The following is a 20,285-nucleotide window of genomic DNA, read 5'->3' as shown; positions in this document are numbered from 1 at the left end:
TTAAAATAGATAAAAGTATAGAAATAGAATTGTTGAAATTTTATATTAATGAGTATAGAGTTGTGACCACAACAAACGCCATCTATTTCTTTAAATCACAAAAACCAGGCAACAATAACTAAAGCATATAAATGACATGCAAAATAAAAAGTTCGAACATATTAGCTTGAAGTGATTATACTAAAGATTCAATCTCAAATTGGGGTAATTACCATAAAAAAAATTAAATTCCAAGATACTTTATTAGTAGTACTACAAGTAAAATGGATTTAAACCGTTACTATTAAACACCAATAATAGGAACCCAACTTTGAATTAGTTACCTTTAATTACAAAGTTTAATGAGTAAAAACAAGTTATTGTTATGTGTCTATTAAGCATTAGTAAAATCCATTCAAAATTTAGAAACTAGCATAATCTGTTGCGTAAGGAGGATGAGTTTTTATAATCTTGATGGAGTTTATTATTTAAATTTCTAAAACAATGGAGCCATAATGGAAACTCTACTTATATAGAAATGGTGCCACTTTAAGAAAAAGACTTGGTGTCTCTCTTATAAATGTTTATCAATAGGATAAGCACATGGCTAAATAGTGCTAAAGCAATTATAAAACCACTGACAAAAGAATAAATAAGCATTATATGTGTTATATCTTCAATTATAACATTAGGAGTTAAGGTTTAATCTATATTTGTATGAAAGGTTAAAAATTAAGCACTAACATTCCAAACTAGTAGGGGATTATTGGTGGTTTAGAATGTGGTATATCTCACATTAGATAAAAAGATTTATTTATTGATAAATAAAATTGATTTTTGAATTAATTTATTAATATTTTAAATAATTATATTTGAACAGAAATAATTATCATATGAGAAAGAGTATTTTTTATAAAAGTCATGATTATACAAGCAATCATAATCATTTCAATACAAGTTTATGTTTGTTCATTCATTATAAATAAATCATTTAGTATAATCATTTTCATTACTTCTGATTTGGAGAGTTTTGAGGCTTTGTTGTATCTTAGAGGCATAATTGCCTTTAAGAAAATGTTCTTCATGCCTTAAAGTCAAAATTCTTTTCTATTATTTCTATTCTCTTATTTATTTTTTCTAACAGTGAGAATTTTCAATATTTGGTTTGGCTTTCAAGATATATAGTTGATAAACTATGAGCTTAAAAATGGATACAATTGATGGCTTAAGATCATCTGACTGAGATTCTAATGTTAAAATTGATGAATGGCTAGTGGTCTTGATTTTAAGAGAAGGGTAAATTCAACGTGGTGGAATGTAAGAGTTGGTGGAACTTAAGCATGAAGAAGAGTTCAATCAATGAATGGGTCAATGCTAGGAGACAAGCCTTGAGCTGTGTCAACCAACTATTGATGAAATGAAGAGCTAATGTACCATCTACCAATGTATGCTAAAACCCTATGCCAAGACAAACTTAGCCTCATTTAAAAGTAGTTACCTAGTAAAATGCACATGTTGTTAATGTTGAGTTATCTGTTTTTTTATTGGGTACTAAAGATTTGTGGAATTCATTTAAACAAAGAAAAAAAACCAAAAAATGTATGAAACTTTTTTTTCTTAGTCACAAAAAAATTTTTATTAATGAAATCAGTCTCACAAAGATTGAGATCTAGGAACATGGATCACATGGTAGACAACATCCCCACATATAAAAGAAAATAGATAGACATCTAAAACATTAGTGTCAAAGTCTTTTTTAAGCTTTTCAATTTCATTGAAAGTTACCAAATCTCTCTAAGGCCATTAAACAACATTATACACCCACACAATGACAATCTTTGAATTTGATTCAACAATTGAATTGTTTCTCAGCACTCCACCATGTCTGTCATGCTTGATTTTTTGGTTATTGAACCATCAACAATGAACTTCAATGCATTCCTACAGGATAAACCCAAATGATTGCTAATCAAAACTTAGATTCCAAAAAACTATCGCCAATGCTCCTCAGATCATTCCACCAACAATATTCATCCACACACAACCCACCCCCCAAATCTTTCACCCAAATCATAACTCTCATTATAACAAGGAATAAAATGTCCACCCTTACCCATTTTTAAAAAATCTTTTTACTATAAAGTGTCCATTCCAACCAATTTCTCAAATTGGTCAATCTTTAGAATTAGCATGGAAACACATCCTTTAACTTATTAAATAATTTCTTAAAAAATTCACTTTCCTAATCACACAGTTGTCTCCTAAATATAATAATTCATTTCCACTATCATAATGGTTTTTGGAGTCTACTAAACAAATTTGAAAACAAAACGGAGTCACCACCAAATTTTTTTTGGCTATGTGCAATTAGCCACCTATTAAAACTTATCCTTATAATAAAATTTTAAAATTAATTAAAACTTTATCAGAAAGATAATTTTTAGATCTGTAAAACAGTTTTTATTTGAGATTCGGTTACACGTGGGGAATAATTAGCACCCCCACAATGCCTGTTTAAAACGGTATCAATTAATTATGTATTATCCTATAATTTGAGTAAAACATTCTTAATTTTGGTATTTAAAATTTAATTTTTTTTTATTTTCTTTATTGTAAAAAAACATATTTTAATATTTTATTATTTTTAGCACTTTTGGTTGGAAAAAAATAAATAAGAACTTTGTTTATTGAAAATTTACTTAAAATATTCTAATACTTTAGTAATATTAAAAGTAACTTTCTCACCAAGGATCTCTTAAGAATCGTGACTAATAATTCTTAAAAATCTTGTACTCAACAGCTCATATTTATCATGAAAACTTACATATATATATAATATAAAGTATAATATTTATAATTTAAAATAAAATAATATTTTTTAAAAATTTATTTTTTTATACTAAAACGAGAAATCGTTATCGAAAATTATTCTAAATACTCTATTACATTGGTGGTATTTTAGATAACTTTTATCATCGAGAGATTCTTAAAGATTTTAGATAACTTCTTGGATTTCTTCAGGTTCTCATCCTCAAAGATTTTTCGTTTGCTTTTATAATAATTATTAATATTTAAAAGCCATGTAAAAATATAATTATGTATAAATTTATTTCCAAACAATACATATTTTTATATTATTAAAAAAACTACTTAATTAAAAAATAATGAAAAAATTTCAAATTGAAAAGAAATATTTAAATATTCTAATACTTTAGTAATTTTTAAAAGTCTTTTCTCACTTAAAAAATTATTGGAAATCACTACTTAAACTTTTTGGAGTCCCATCTTCGAAAATTTCATTTATACTTAAGATTACATAATGCAAACAATAAAGTAGAATATGCACATGAAAACCATATTTACTTATTTTCTTTATACTATTACCATTGCTCGTTTTAATTTTGTGTTAATTTATTTAATTATTTCCCAATTATCATTAAAAAAATTAAAAAGAACAAAGTAACTAAAATCTTTTATTAAAAATTATTTTAGATACCTTGATATTTTGGTGGTATTTTAAAAGAATTTTCTTACCTAAGGATTTCTTAAAAATCTCTACTTGAACTTCCTTATAATCCTATCATCGAAGATTGCATTTACTTTTTCCTTTCTTAATTAATTAATTATTTATTTTTTTTTAATCCAATTTTTTTTAATTTCTATTATTGTTAATAATTAATATTTTTTGAAAAGTAAAAATAATTAATGACATTCATGTATTGTTATGTCAATTTCATTATTAATAAGAATAATTTTCCTTTTTATTATTCCTCCTTATCTTTTCTCTTTGTTTTTTCTATAATATCATTTAACTAGAAAAATATTTTTAGGAAGATAAAGGAATGAAAATTTTGTGCATTGAATATTTTATTAAATATTCATTACTGTGGTAGCATTTTTTAAAAAAATATTTTCACCTAGAGATTTTAAGAAATCACTACTCGAAATTTATTACAATCTCATCCTCAAAAATTTTGTTTATTATTATTATTATTATTATTATTATTATTATTATTATATATTTTGCGTGAAACTAGTGTGCATAATTTACAATATAAAAAAAATAAATTACATGTAATTAAATTTAACATGAAAGTTCAAACCACACAAATATCATAATATATAAGATTTAAGCTTAAATTAAACTTAATAGCATGAAGGAAATAAACATATAATATATAAAAAAACAAATGTACTATGAGATTTGTTAACCTATAAAGCCTAGACTATAAAACTTGAATGATGGAACCTTGAAATCATGTCATCATTAAGCTTTCTTTACCATGTAGGAAGAAAGTATGAAAGCTTTAAGCTTTTTTCATAAAGGGACCTTTTTTATTATTATTATTAAGCTTAAATTCAACTTAAAAAAATGAAAGAGATGAATATAAAAGACAAATATATTATAAAATTTATTAACCTATAAAACCTAGGATATAAAACATGAATGATGGAATCTTGAAATTATGTCCAATTTTGAGTTTTCTTTCCTTTTTACATATGACCTAAAACAAAAATATGGAAGGTGGGGGCCTCGAAATTATAGGCTAGTTTAAAATTTTTCCTAAGCCACCATATAAAAAAACAACCAATGGGTTAAGCTCTTTCATACTTACAAATAACCATCATGCAAATGACACACTTATACCTACCCTTTTTTTATACTACCACTCATTTCTATTTTATACTAAAAAATAATGAAGAAAAAGAGATAAAATAATATAATATCCTTTGAAGTTTCAAGTCCCATCATTCTTGTTTTGCAAAACCTACCATTTTTAAACCTTTTGGGTTCTAATAGAACTTATTTGCACTAGTTGCCATAACCTATACCAAAACAAATGAACTTTTAAAACTCCCTATAGTTTTCTTAGAAATAGGTTCTCATCGTGGCCTATAGTACAAATCACACACAACTCATACTCCTACAACCAATAACAGAGAAAGTTTAAAGCTTAAGGTTTCAAGCACGTAAAGAACTAGCAGCCAGAAATGAATCATGATCAACAAAAATAGAAACTTTGAACCCCTTTTCATGCATAGTCTACATATGAAAATAAAAAAGCAACTGACCTTAGACTACTATAAGTCTTATGCAAGTTGAAAATGAAGGACAATCTTTTAAGGAAATTCCCCTATGCATTTTTTTATTTTGGCAATAGAAACCTAAACTTTCACATAACCCTCATGCAAAAGAGATCAGCAACCGTAAATCAAGGTACTATTTTAAATTCCTACAAACAAACCATATATAGGAAAGGGAAAAGACTAACATGCACAAAATAGAAAACTCCAAGTTTCTGCAACTTGACCATAAGCAGTAACAATTTCAAAGAAGAAAAAATGCAATCTAAAAAAATTATTTTTGGGCTTTCATGATGTGCAAAGGAAGAAGGTGAAACAATAAATCCTTGGAGTTTTTCAAAACTTTTAATTCTCATGGTGCTTTTTGCCTATTTGAAGATTATTATGCTTGAACATTAATATAGGGAAAAACAACAAGTTCACCTTCAACTTTGCATGGGAACATGACATGTATAAGAATAAAATGATTACCTTTTTCAAGTTCTTGCTTTTCCTTTCTAGTGAAACTTTTTTTCTTTCCAATTGGCAAGGTTTCACCTTTCTTTTTTTTTTTTTCTTGTTGTCTATGATTTTTCCTTTTCCTCTCCTAAGCCACCCCACTCTTGGCTTTCTAAAAAATCTAGACTACCAAAAACCTTTTCAAGGCTTCCCTGTTTTTTCCCTTTCTCCTTCCACTATTTTTTTTATATACCTCCCAAGCCTTCCTCCCCAAGTTTTTCCTTTTATTGATGGCCACGAACATTTGTATTTGTCTCCTGTTGGTTAGCTTGGTGTAGGTTTATTGTTGTAACTTTAACTTGTTTTTTGCTAACTGTCTCCCTTTAGTACAAATTCTTAAACCCCCGAATGGGTTGTCCAAGCTATGAACCTGCCTTTGCTGTTACAGCTACCTCTTTTCTTTTCCTTTTGTTATCTTGGGCTTATGGTTTGGGCCATATTTTAATCTATATAACGGGCCTCTAAATGGGCCTTAAAAATAGGCCATACATGAGCCCTCTTAATGGTGTACGTGATGGGTCCAAATCAATGGCTCTATCCCATGTTTAAAAATAAAGCTTAGTTAATAGCGTTAAAACACTCCAGATAAAATTTGGTATCTATAGTTACCCATCTTTGCATATTTTTAAGAATAAAAAATAATGCATAGACATAGATGATAATTTTGTTTGGATGATATTTTCGAGAGATACTCAAAAGTCTTATGAATCTCAAACTAAAACAAATTTAGCTGGGAAGACCTACAAATGCTACTCAAAATATTTAGAGATTATGCTAGAAAGTCTTACAGATCTTGAAAACTTTGAATGCTCCTCGTATTAGAGGTGTTGAAGCTTTAAAATTTTAAAATGTTTTGCCTGGAGGTTTCATAGATTATGGTTGGAGGTCTTAGAGATTATGCCCAAAAGTCTTACAAATCTTAAAATCTTTGAATGTTCCTCATATTAAAGACATTGAAACTTTAAAAATTTAGAATGTTTTGATCAAAAGTCTTATAGATTATGCTTAGAGATCTTATAGATTATGTCTAAAGGTCTTAAAGATTATGCTCAAAGGTCTTATAAATCTTAAAATCTTTGAATGCTCATCGTATCAGAGGCATTGAAACTTTAAAAAATTAAAATGTTTTGCCCAGAAGTCTTATAGATTATGCTTAGAAGTTTTGGAGATTATCTTGGGTGCCAGCCTGATTAGGCTTAATTTGATCTAGGTGTCAAGTAGACTGGGCTTAGTGTGCTAGCTAAATTGAGCTTAAAGTGCCAACTAAATTAGGCTTAAAATCTCAACCATGCTAGCTAAACTAGGCTTAAATCTTATCTTGTATCATATCTCATCTTTCTTATTCATTTTTCAGCCACCCTTCCATTTTTTGCAGATCAATTTTCTTTCAACTCTTTAAACTTCTTTGACGTTTGGTCTCCTATCAAATTATTTTCTCTTTTTCTTATCTTTTCATGATAGATTTTTTTCTCTTTTTACCCTTCTATTTTTTATTTTCCTTTTTTTTTAATACTTATAAACACAATCATGAGACAAATATATATTTTCATCAAATGATGCGAATGCAAGAATGCGAATCCTTAAGTGCAAGTGACTTTTTCATCATGCAGATGCTAATGTTCCTTTCATGTAAATGCCCTTACAAATAATTTTTCTATGGTGCAGATGTAATGATGCAAATATGAATGCCTTGGTTATGATGCAAATGATGTAAATGCAAATGTTTTTCTCATGATGCACATGCATGTATGAATGCAAATGATGCAAATGCGAATGTCTTTTTCATAATGTGAATGTCTTTTTCATGATGTGAATGCAAATATCTTTCTCATGATGCACATGCAAATGCGAATGCAAGTGATGCAAATGCGAATATCTTTTTTTATTTTTGTAGCATGCAAATCAAGTGTCTTTCTTATGATACAGATGTTAATGCAAATGTAAGTTACGCAAACACAAATTTCTTATTTTTTTTACAGCATGCAAATTAAGTGTCTTACTTATGATACATATGTCATTGTGAATGCAAGTGATGCAAATGCAAATGTCTTTTTTCTTTTTTATTTTTTTTGAAAAATCTTTGTTCAAAGTTTCAATGTTTGCTTTTCACCAAAAATTATCTCAGTATTTATAGAAAAATACTCAAATAATCTTCAAACTTTCAAAAGTGATCACAAAATTACCTCACATAAAGTATCTTTATAATTAAGAAAGAAAAAAAGAAGTTAAAAACCCATGATTTTTGAATATTTTGAAAATTGATGATTAATATTTGGAATGCTTGTGGATGGAGTAATCGATAATTCAATTTTTTTCATTAGTGGGCATATCTCAAGAAAGGCTCAATGAAGATTGCAAGGATTTCTCTTAGGTTCATGAAAGAGATAATTTTTCTAAAATACTTTTCTTTTATTAAAAACATGATACTTCAATATGCATCAAAACTAACCATTATTTTTTGAAATAGTTTTGGGAAGAGAAAAAGAATGGATTTTTATTTTCACTCTTTGGTGAAATGTGAAGTTTTTAATGGGTACTAATCCTTAAAAAGGTTTTACATCATGACTTTTTATTCTTGGTAGAACCTTGTAACTTTAAAAATTCTTTTAGGGTTTCAAAAGTAGCTCTAGCTCTAAACTACTTTTTTTGGGTTTTGACCTTGGAGCTATATTTTTTAACAATGAAAAACTTAGTATGTTGCCAATTAATAGTAGGTATATACAAATTTTTAAAGACATAGCTCTTCAATTCAAGTGTCCACATTTGATCAAAATGGACTTTTCAAGGTATGTAATGTAGGCTAAGGTTCAGGGTTCTAAAAGAATGGATAAATAGGCTCAAAATATGTTATTCAAAGTAATTAGGCTAAGGATCTTACGAAGCATTCTATGGATAAAAGCCATCTTTCTTTCTTTCTTTGCCTTTTTTTTTTTTTCAAAAACATTTGATTTCAACTTTAGCATTCTTTTTTCTTGAATTTTATCTTTTTTTACTTGAAATTCTAATTAATGCTTCATTCGGTTTTTGCCCCAAGTTCTCATCTTTGAGGAACATGTTTTCTTTTCTTTGCTTTTTTCTTTTTGATTTTCTTTTTGGAAATATTTGAGTTCAACTTCAGTATTCTACTTTCCTAAAGCTTTACTTGGGATTCTGACTGAAACTTTATTCACTTTTTTGCCATGAATTCTCATATCTGAGGTATATGTCTTTCTTTTCTTTGCTCTATTTTTCTTTTGGATTCTAATTGAAACTTTATTCACTTTTTGCCCTAAATCCTCATATTCGAGGTGTATGATTTTGTTTCTTTACTCTTTTTTTTCTTTTTTGTTTGCTTTGTTTTTTAAACATTTGACTTCATTGTTAGCAAACTACTTTCTTGAAGCTTTAGAATTATAATTGAAACCTTATTCATTCTTTGTCTCGAGCTATCATCTTTGAGGTGCATATTAGACACTGTTAATATCAAACACTTTCCTTTAAAGTTGATCTCTTGAATATATCCTTATTTTACCCTATATTGTATAAGATGATGCTTGGTTAGGGTTCATTTTGAAATGAAAAATTTAATTGCCTAAAATGGATAGCAAATGGATAATTTTTCTTTATGCAAAAGATAGAGAAATATGGCTATTCATCATTTCAAACATGATCATTTAGTTAGAAAAGCAAATTATTTGAAGAAAGAGATAAAATGCTTCTTTTTGTTTTTTTTTCTTTATTTTTTATGTTATAATCATCAATCATTTTTTCGTGACTAATGCCCTATTTTATTTTTCTTTCAAGGTTCTTATGAAGGTGAAAATCAGGTTATATGATACATCCTAAATTTGATCGCACAATTCATAAAAAGGCTCATTTTGGTTCAAAACTTATCATGTATTTTTGGTAAAATAAGGAGAAAAGGTATTAATGCATGAAACAAATTATCTTAGGCAAAAATAAATTTTACTTCTTTTAGTCAATATGCCTCAAAATATGAAATATAGGCTACTTGAGAAGAGGTTCAGGCATTTTTCATGTTTATGGTCATAAAAGAATTTGGATGGTTTAATCATGTTGACAAAATTTTACACACGTTGAATTACCAATTACAAAATTGAAAAAACATCTTGTTTGGTTTTTAAAATTCAAAATAGATTTTCAAAATTGACCTCTTTTGTTTATTGCCTAAAAAAAGATTATTATTTCCATACATCAAAGGATGATAAGGTTCGCCAATTGAAATTTATGGCCCTTAAAAGATTATAACTGGTGAGTGAAGTTACTCAAAAGGATTGAAGCATGGTAGCAATCAAGGAAAGCTATGAAGGTGTTGGATAAGTTTTTTTTTAATAGTAATCACCAATTACTTTGAGATTCTCACCATTTAGAAAACATATATTTCCCTTTGAAAAGGCGCTTTTTTTAAAAAAAAAATTTTATTTTTTTGTTTTGATCTTGAAAATTGCTTATATGAGACTTTATTGCTAATCTTTTTTTTTTTTTACGAAGCACTTTTCATTTTATGATTTGGGAAATTAATTATGTGGGATTGTTATTCAAACAAATGCATAAAGATAAAATTTCATAGAAAAATCAAAAGCATTCATTTTTTCCAAAATAAAATTCAACAAGATTAACTTAAATAACTCTTAAGGACACTACACACATATTATACACAACAGGTTAAGGTTAAAAAAATCATCATTTCTTGATCTTTCAACATTTGAAACCTTCTTTCATATTTTAACTCCTCACATTTTATAGTTGGATAGAGTCAACTTCTATTGTTCCATCAATTCTGGAGTTAGAATACTACTATTAATAAGATCCACAACCTTGTCCTTCATTTGTTTGCATTTTTTAGTTGAATGGTCAATTGCCCCTATATGATAATCACACTTACCATTAGAATCATAACTCTTTACTGATGGATTTGGTGTTGGGTTCAGAGGCATAGGAGTGAGGTACTGGTCTTCTATTAGTAAAGGTAAAAGTTGAGAAATTGGGATTAAAAATTTCTCTTGGTCATTCTCTTTCTGTTTTTATTTTTTGTTGGTCAGGTGGTAGGTTCAAGTGTAGGGATAAGATTGTGAACAGTCATTTGAAGATGAAGATTTGCTAGAAAATCAAAATGCTTGCTTGGTTGACAAAGATATGTGTTTTGAGAGATACTCTATAGTCGAAAAGTGAGATTGATAAGAAGAATAAGAATTGCATGGATGAAGTTCTTAGGTAGATGACCCTCAAGTGTGGTTGCTTACACCTCCATTTCATTCTTTTCCTATGCATTTCCTTTTTCAACATCAATTGCATCTTTCAACTTAATCTTGCCATTCTTGATTGTATTTTCTATCATTTCCCCAACAATCCCCATGTTAGCAAAGTTTTTGGAAATATTCCCAATCATTCTTTCATAATAGGGATTGTTTAAGGAATTGACAAATAGAACAATGATTTTTATCTCTGATAGGGTGGTTATACTTGGGCTGCCATGTCTCTCCATTTGTGTGTATATTATTTGAAAGTTTCATTTGACTTTTTCTCCATGTTTTATAGGGACAACTTATTTGGTGTCATATATTCAACAGGCTTGTATTGTGCTAGAAAAGCTCTAGCCAAGTCATTCTAGGAGCAAATCTTACTTTAGTTTAGTTAGGCATACCACCTTATTGCAAACTTGGTGAGATTAACTTGAAAGCAATGGATCAATAACTTATCATCATGAGTGTAAACTGTCATCTTTCGACAATATATGGTGATGTGTGTTAAAGGGTATTTTGTTCCATCATAGTTTTTGAAATCTAAAGCTTTAAACTTTGATAAAATGACAAGATTAGGCACTAGAATAAGCTCTTTGGCATCAACGCTCCCATATATATCATGGCTTTTAATTACTTTCAGTCTCTCTTCAATAGATTATATTTATCCTTTACCACTGTATCTCCTGATGGATTTGGTACCCTTTTTAATTGCTCTTATTCTTTTATATCATCCAAATTAGGCACATCATTATAGTCATAAGGAGTAGGCTCGAGATTGACATTTATCTGAACTAGAAGTAACTTGGCAGAAGTATCAATATAAGGTTGATGAGTTGTTAGAGGTGCTTGTGGCATATAGGGGTCTTGAACATATGGATATGTGAATCTAGGTGGACATAATGGTGCTTTAACAGTTGTTTTCTCCCTTACCCTATGCGTTTAAACAATTCTTTTTCCTTTTGTCAAACCTGCTAGCATTTGTTTTAATTTTGCCAACCATCTATCCATATTTGTTGTATTTCTGTAACAATTTCCCTGATCTCTCTTTATGCCCTATTGTAACGGTTGAGGGATTGCTAGAAGAATTTGGAAAAACAAAAGAAATAGATTTGCCACTAATCTTTTTTGGCTATGTGTGATTGGCCACCTATTAAACCTTACATTTCCAATAAATTTTAAAATTAATTAAAATTTATCAAAAAGATAAATTTTGAGCTTGCGAAAACAGTTTGGATTCGAGAGTCAATTACGCATGGGGAAGGATTAGCACCCCCACATCGCACGTTTAAAACGGTATCAATTAATTATATATTATCTTTTAATATTGACTAAAATGGTCTTAAATTTGGTATTTAAAAAGTTAATTTGCTTAATTTTCTTTAAAAACATATTTTTTATTTTTATTAAGTTTGATAATAAACACGAACCTTATATTGAAAAATTCCTAAAAGTATTCTAATACGCTGGCAATTTTAAAAGGAACCATCTCACCTAAGAAGTTTTTAAGAATCACTACTTGAAATTCTCGAAAATCCTATCTTGGGTGGTTCATATTCATTTCCCATAGTTATTTAAAAACATAAAATAGTATGTAATTTTAAAACAAATAGTATTTTCTGGGAATTATTTCTAAAAAATGAGAAATCTTTATCGAAAATTAATTTAAATGCTCCAATATGCTGGCGGCATTTTAGATAGATTTTGTTACTTAAAGATTCCTAAAGAATCATTACTCGGATTTCTTTAGATCTTATCCTCGGAGATTTTTCATTTGTTTTTTTTTTAAAATTAAAAATCATGTAACAATATAGTTATCCACAAATATATTTATTTCTTAAAAGCATTATCCTATTTATTAAAAAAAACTGTTCAAGTTAAAGAAAATGATCATAAAATGAAAATTTTTCATATTGAAAAGAAACTTCTAAATATTCTAATACTTTGGCAATTTTTAGAAGACTTTCTTCACCTAGGAAATTCTCGAAAATCACTACTCGAACTTTCCAAAATTTCATCATTGAAAAATTTTTTTTTTAAACATGCAATGCAAACAATAAAGTAGAATATGTACACAAAAAAATATATTCATTGGGAATTAATCTTCTTTATTCAATCTCTAATTATAACTTAAAATTTCAAAGGAATAGAAGAAATAAATTTTTATTGAAAATTTTCATAAATACCCCACTCCAATACATTGGCAATATTTTTAGAAAACTTTTCTCACCTAAAGATTTATTAGGAATCTCTACTAGGACTTCCTTAGAATCCCATCATCAGATAAATTTTATTTCATTTAAAAATATATAATGTGAGCAATCATCATACAAAATAATATATAAATTGATTATGACTTAATCATCTTATTTTATTCTCTAATTATCAATAACACCTTTGGAAGGAACAAAGTAAATAAAAATTTTATTGAAAATTTCCCTAAATATTCCAATACTTTGGTGATAGAAAAATTTTCTCACTAAGGGATTTCTTAGCAATCTTTACTTGGACTTCCTTAGAATCCCATCCTTGTAAAAATTTTATTCACTTTGTTCTTTCTTGCTTGGCTATTAATTTTCATTTTAAACTTTGATCATATCAATATCAATACCAAAGGAAGCCATTATATATTATTACTAACATCTATCAAAATTATAGAAAGAGACAAATGAAACTTGTTTTTATTGAATATTTTTCTAAATACTCAAATTATTGGAGTTATTCTAGAAAAATATCTTCACCTAGACATTTTAGAGAATCTCTACTCCGACTTCTTTAAAATATCATCCTCAAAAAATTTCATTCAATTTATTATTATAAATGAAGAAAAATTTTGCATTTAAAAAAAATTAAGGTATGAAAACTAAGTTGCATAAAGATCAAAGTGAAAATGGAAATTTAACCAAACTAACAATGAAAGGAAAATGCATGGGATTTAAATTATACTCACATTTGAAACAACATTAGAGAAATATGAATGGTGACATAAAACATACATGAAAATAAGCCTTATTATAAAAATTTCAACCTCTTTTCAAAACTTTGTAAAGTTGTAAACAATCCAAAAAGAAGAATAAAAGATGAAAAGAAGAATAAAGGATGATTTTAAGCTAGGTGAAATAATATCATTAACAAGCAAAATAAAAATAGAAATTCCAGCTTTCATAAGTATTCATGAATTTAAAGATCAATGACCCAATGCATTAAACAAATCAACTTGGAAACATGTTGACCACAACTTCTATGATGTTAAGCTGAAAATGCATATGGATGTCAAGAAAAGGAAGCAAATTCAATCAACAATTAGTTATACAAATGAGAATATTGTAGTAGATAAAAAAATAGCAACAAAATGATTAAAATCATGCGCATGAAGGAACCAAGAGAATTGACTTGAAACATTTTCTACCTTGGCTTGCTTCATCTCCTCCTCTTTTGGCAACTTCTCTTTTTTTCTGGCAGCTTCTTCTTCTTCACTTTTGATAGCTTCCTCTCCAGCCCCTTTCTTTTGGCAGCCCGTCTTTCTTTTCTTTCTCTTTTCACCACCTTTTTCACCTCCCTATTCAGCTACCTCTTTTTTTAGTAACTTCCTTCTCTTTTGTTTTTTACATTTTTTTCTTTTATTTTCCAGCCCTCATCTCCTCTCTTTTTTCATCCTTTTTTCATGACTGAAACCCCCAGCCTCCTTAATGGTCAGGTAAGAAAGAAAAAAAAATCTTGATCTTGATAAACATGGACACTTGGATGAGATTTCATCCAAGGGTCAAAGCTTTCTCTTTTATTCTTTTAAAGGGGCCATCTTTGACCATTGGATCAAGATAAAATAAAGATCCAATGGTCCATATTAATTACTGCAAAGATGATATTTTTACGCCTTTCAAGCATGTGAAAAGACAATTATACCCTTAGTTGTAAAGTTTTTTATATTTAGGCCTTTTCCTTGGAAATCAAGGTTCCCACGGCCATTTTTGAGATTTTAAAACACCAAAAATCATTAAATATTATAGGATTATGATCTGGAAAATTTCATGAAATCCCGAGCTCAAAAAGGCTAAATTATGAAAATACCCTTTATGAGGGTATTTTGATAATTTCACACTTTTTGGGGTACTGTTATAATTTCAAATACATCAAAAATCATAAAATATTATAAAAGTAGGATCTGGAAAGTTTTGTGAAATTTCAAGCTTGGAAAGGTCAAATTATGAAAATACCCCTCAAAGGGTATTTTGGTAATTTCATACTTTTTGGGATACTATTATGATTCCAAACTCGCCAAAAATCATGAAATGTTACAAAAGTGAGATTTGAAAAGTTTCATGAGATTCTAAGCTTGGGAATGCCAAATTATGAAAATACCCTTTTATACTTTTTAAGGTACGACTATGATTTTAATTGTACTAAAAATCATGAAATATTATAAAATTAAGATTTAAAAAGTTTCACAAGATTTCAAGCTTGAAAAGATCAAATTACGAAAATATCTTGTAGAGATATTTTGGTAATTTGGCATTTATCGAGGCACAACAAAAATTTTAATGTTTTGAAAAAATCTCAATTTCAATTTAATAACACATTGATTTCAATGGGGTTTTGAAGTTTCAGAATTAACTCGGACTCTATTCATTTTGACCAAATTTTACATAATTTGACTTTGTTTGACTCACTTTGACCCGAGTTGACTTTGGGTTTTGAATGTCAAATTTATGAGGTCTTTACGGGTCTTAAATGGTCCCTGTACATGGTCTTGGCTTTTTGCTTGCAAATGAGCCCTAAGTCAATCATGTTAAAAAATATTTCGGATAAAATTCGGTATCTACATATGTCCCTCTTTGCATATTTCTGAGGATCAAAAGTAATACAAAGACGTAGACGACAATTTTGTCTGAATGATGTTTTCTAGTGAGCAAACATTTGCTTTTTCTTCTCTTCTTCTCTTTTTTTTTTTTAGAGAAATTTTTTTTTAGAGTGTGGGTCTTAGAGATTAAATTTGAAAAACTTTTTGAGTGCTCCTCTAATCAAAGGCCATGAAATGTTGAATTTAAAATATTTTATGAATCATAAAACTTTTGAATGCTCCTCTAATTAGAGGCCATGAAACTTTGAATTTAAAATATGTTACGAACCACAAAACTTTTGAATGCTCCTCTAATAAGAGGCCATGAAACTTTAAGTGTTTCTTTAATCAAAGGCCATGAAACTTTGAATTTAAAATATTTGGAGATTATGCTCGAAGGTCTTACAAATATCAAAATCTTTATATACTCCTCCAATTAAAGGCCATGAAACTTTGAGTGCTCCTCTAATCAGAGGCCATGAAACTTTGAATGCTTCTCTAATCAGAGGCCATGAAACTTTGAATTTAAAATGTTTGAAAATTATGCTTGAAAGTCTTACAAATCTCAAAATCTTTAAATACTCTTCCAATTAGAGGCCATGAAACTTTAGTGCTCCTCTAATCAGAGGCCATGATACTTTGAATGCTCTTCTAATCAGAGGCCATGAAACTTTAAGTGCTCCTTTAATCATAGGCCATGAAACTTTGAATTTAAAATGTTTGGAGATTATGCCCCAAAGGTCTTATAAATTTCAAAATCTTTAAATGCTCTTCCAATCAGAGGCCATAAAACTTTAGAAATTTAAAATGTTTTACCCAGAGGTCTTGAAAATTGTCTAGGTGCCAACTTAACTGAACTTAAGTCTTATCTTGTATTAAGACTCTTCTTCTCATTTTTTAACAATCTCTTTGCAAATAATTTTCCTTTCAACCTTTTAAACTTTTAGTATTTTGATCTCCTATTAACTATTTTTTTCTCATATTTTCATGATAGACTTCCTTCTCTTTTTTTTTTTTTGCCCTTTTTTCCTTTCCTCTTTATAATATTTACAAAGTTGACAAATACAATCATGATACAAATGGCTATTTCCATCAAATGATGCAAATGCAAATGTCGATGTGAATGCTTGACACAAATATTGGTCACTTTTTCATAATGCAAATGCCAATCTTCCTTTTGTATAAATGCCCTTACGAATTCTTTTTCTAAGATGCAGATGCCATGATGCAAATGCAAATTTCTTTCTTATGGTGCAAATGTAAGTGATGCAAATATGAATGTTTTTTTTTTCATGATGCAAATGCAAGTGATGCAAATGTCTTTTTTCTTGATGCAGATGCAAGTGATGCAAATGTAAATGTCTAGTTTTTTTTTGTTTTTACAGATGCAAGTGCAAATATTTTTCTCATGAAGCACATGTAAGTATGAACACGAGTAATGCCAATGTGAATGTCCTTTTTATGATGCAGATGCAAATGCAAATGTTTTTCTTATGACACACATGCAAGTATGAATGCAAATGTAAATGTCTTTATCATGATGCAAATGAGAATGCCTTTTTTTATTTATAATTATTTTTTTGAATGTTAGATAAATTGGGCTTAACTTTAGGTGCCAGCTATGTTAGGCTTAAAATTTTCATTGGGGCCAACTAATCTAGGCTTAAAAAATTCAGGGGCCAGATAAACTAGGCTTATTTGCTAGCTAAACTGGGCTTGCATGCCTAAGAATTGGTGATCTATATTAGAAATAAAAGGTGAAAATTTTCTTTCCAAATGGGTTGAATGGTTCTATATGTGGAGATTTATGTTTACTCAAAAGGGTTTTAGCACCTGCAAGGGATAAAAGAGGTATATTTTTTTTCCAAGCAAGCTCATAGATGAAACATAAGCTTTTCTAGAAACATGAATTCCTTAAAGACGAAACATATTCAACACTTTCTTTAGTCCCTAAATGCAATATTTTGATATATGTCAAGGTTAGCTATAAGGACTTCAGATTTTGAAAGGTTATTTGAAGGACAAAGGTTGAGATTTTCAAAGTCAACTCATCTCAGACTTCTGTGACTTTGATATTTCAAATCTTTCAATGAGGTTTGGTTTAACATCTACCACATTTAGCATTAGGAGTAGCCTTCAAGGTTTGCTTTAGACTATCTTTTTTAGGGTTTTCACCCTAGAGCCACTTTTATTTCTATTTTTTTATTAATGCACCATGCACTTAAAAAAAATTCAAAACTAATTCGAAAGAGGAAAAGAACTTTTTCGAAAGGGTTAATAGTCTAAACAAGAAATTATGTAATAAATAAGGACTCAAAAGATTCATAATCATTCTTCAAAGAGAAACTTTCTGATTTTAAGCCTTCACGCTTGATCCAATATAGACTTTTTAAAGTTGAAATGTAGGTTAAAGTTCAGGGTTGTCAAAGAAAAGGATAGAAAGGTCTAAAACAAGTATTTAAGGGTATTTAAAACTAAGAATCATTTTTCCATTCGAAAGATACACTTTGAAGTCTATTCACTTTTGCTTTCTACCGACTCATTTCGTTTTCTTTTTTTTTCTTTTATTCTTTCTTTTCGTTCATTTTTTCTTTCCTTCCTTTTTTTTTTTTTGGTTTTTGAATCCTATTATTGAGTAGAATCAAAACTTTTATGAACTTTTATATTGAGTCTTTGGCCCAACATATGGGATTCCATTTGGACATCCCTATTCTTAACCCTTAGAGGTGTTCTTTTTTGCCCTTTAATGTGAAAGGTAATCTTTAGTTAAGGTTTATCTTGAAAGAATTCAATCAGGCTTAAAGAGGTAACAAGGGATAAATTTTTACATTTGTGAAAGGATAATGAAATATGGCCATTTGTCATTTCAAGTATGAACACTTAAATTGAAGAGCAATTCCCTTATAGGAAAATGATCTTGAAAAGAGGTTTCGGTTTTCTTTTTGGTTTTTTGTTTTTTTGGTTTTTTATTGGCATTTTCTATTTTGGGGCTTTTTTTTTCTTCTTATTGTCCCCTTTTTCAAAACTTTGAATTTGTCAGAACTTTATTGGAATTTATTTGAATTTTCTAAGTGTATGATGTCATAACCATTTTTTCTTCTTTCTTTTCTCCTTTTTTCATTTTTTGTTTTTCATTTTTTCTTCTTTTTTTTTGGTTTTTTTTTTGTTATTATTTTTTAACTTGCCCCCCTAAATTCATTTTGTCAATAATATGTTTCAAAGAAGATGCCCTATTTAGCAAATCATCCTTAATGAAAGTTATTACAAGAAAGGGTTATGTGGAATGAATAAGAAAAGGTCATATAGAAATGAACCCATTTGAAGTAACAAATGATCTATGTCACTTTAAATAAAAAAAAAAAGAATGAATGAGTTGATCATAGCTCAAATTGTCTAAAAGCCAATGATATCTTTCTTTTTTGGTTAACATGCCCCCGAGACACATGGTCCGACCAATTTTAGGGTAAAGAGCCAAAAGGTTGGTAAGTTTCATGATCAATATGACCCTGATGACATATGGGTTAAGCCAACTTTTTGTGTAAATAGGCTAAAAGGTTGGTAAATATAAGTAACATGCCTCGAAAACACATGAGCTAGGTGAAATTTTGAGTAAAGAATTGAAAGGTTGGTAAATCTAAGATTATTTTATAGGATTCAGGTTAGCATTGATTTCAAAAATTTTTGAAACTACAGCATAATATTGACACATCAAATTACTACATTTGAATCCTTAAGAAAAATATCATATTTTCTTGATCTTCTAGGAATCCACATTTCTTTCTTCCTTTTAAAATTAGTTTCATTGTTCATTTCCTTGGAAAGAATATTACCTTTCGATATCATAATGTTATTGGGTGAAAATAAGATTCAAAAATTCAACTTTATGACTTTTGAGGGGCCATGGTTGTTGAATGAAATCAATTGAAAGGCTTAAGAAAGAGAGTTTAGGTATTTGATAAATCCCTAATAGTGATCGCCAACTCATACATAACTCAAAATTTTTTGTATTTTTTTTTGTCTTACTTTTTTCCTTTTTTTTTTTTTTTTTGCCTTCTTTTACTTTTCCAAAGTACCTTTTTTTTAACCTTGGGACCTATCTATGTAGGGCTTGATTCGGATCTAAAATTTTCTCCTTTTCTACCAATTATAAGTCCAAAATTTAACAAAAATTGAAACTATCAAATGATGATGTAAATCTATGGAACACTCTTGATACATAAAATCTATTCATGATATGCAAACACTCAAACATGACCCCAAAAATTCATATTCTTACTAATATTCTTGAGATGACACTCAAACTTAGAAACAAAGGTTTCTCATTCGATGATTCAATTTTAGCATCATTGACTTGCAACTCTCCCATTATCAGTCATCAAAATCACTAATCAATGCTTTAAATTTTATGGGATCTACATCAATCAAAGCCTAAACTGTATCCTTGAAGGTAGTGCAGTCTTCCAAAGAATGGCCCGTAATACCAAAATGGTATTCACATCAGACATGGGGATTGTACCATTTGGGATAGGGGCAATGAGGTAGTTTTCCCAAAATAGTGGGTATAAATCTGTGTAAGACATGGGTATTGGGTCAATAGGGATTTTTTCTTTGGTATTACAAGAGTTTTTATGTTCTATGGGTGGTCT

General features: G+C 28.7%; 1 pseudogene; it reads right to left on the bottom strand.

Annotated features, from left to right (window-relative positions):
- The window catches only part of LOC149510895 (shikimate O-hydroxycinnamoyltransferase-like), a 117,195-nt pseudogene that overhangs the window by 11,892 nt on the left and 85,018 nt on the right, over positions 1-20,285 (bottom strand).

Source organism: Durio zibethinus, chromosome 27 (genome assembly GCF_047325235.1).
Source record: "Durio zibethinus cultivar Kanyao isolate XHJ-2024 chromosome 27, ASM4732523v1, whole genome shotgun sequence".
In the NCBI taxonomy this organism is placed as follows: domain Eukaryota; kingdom Viridiplantae; phylum Streptophyta; class Magnoliopsida; order Malvales; family Malvaceae; genus Durio; species Durio zibethinus.
The sequence above is the reverse complement of the archived record's forward strand: the minus strand, read 5'-3'. Positions and strand labels throughout refer to the sequence as shown.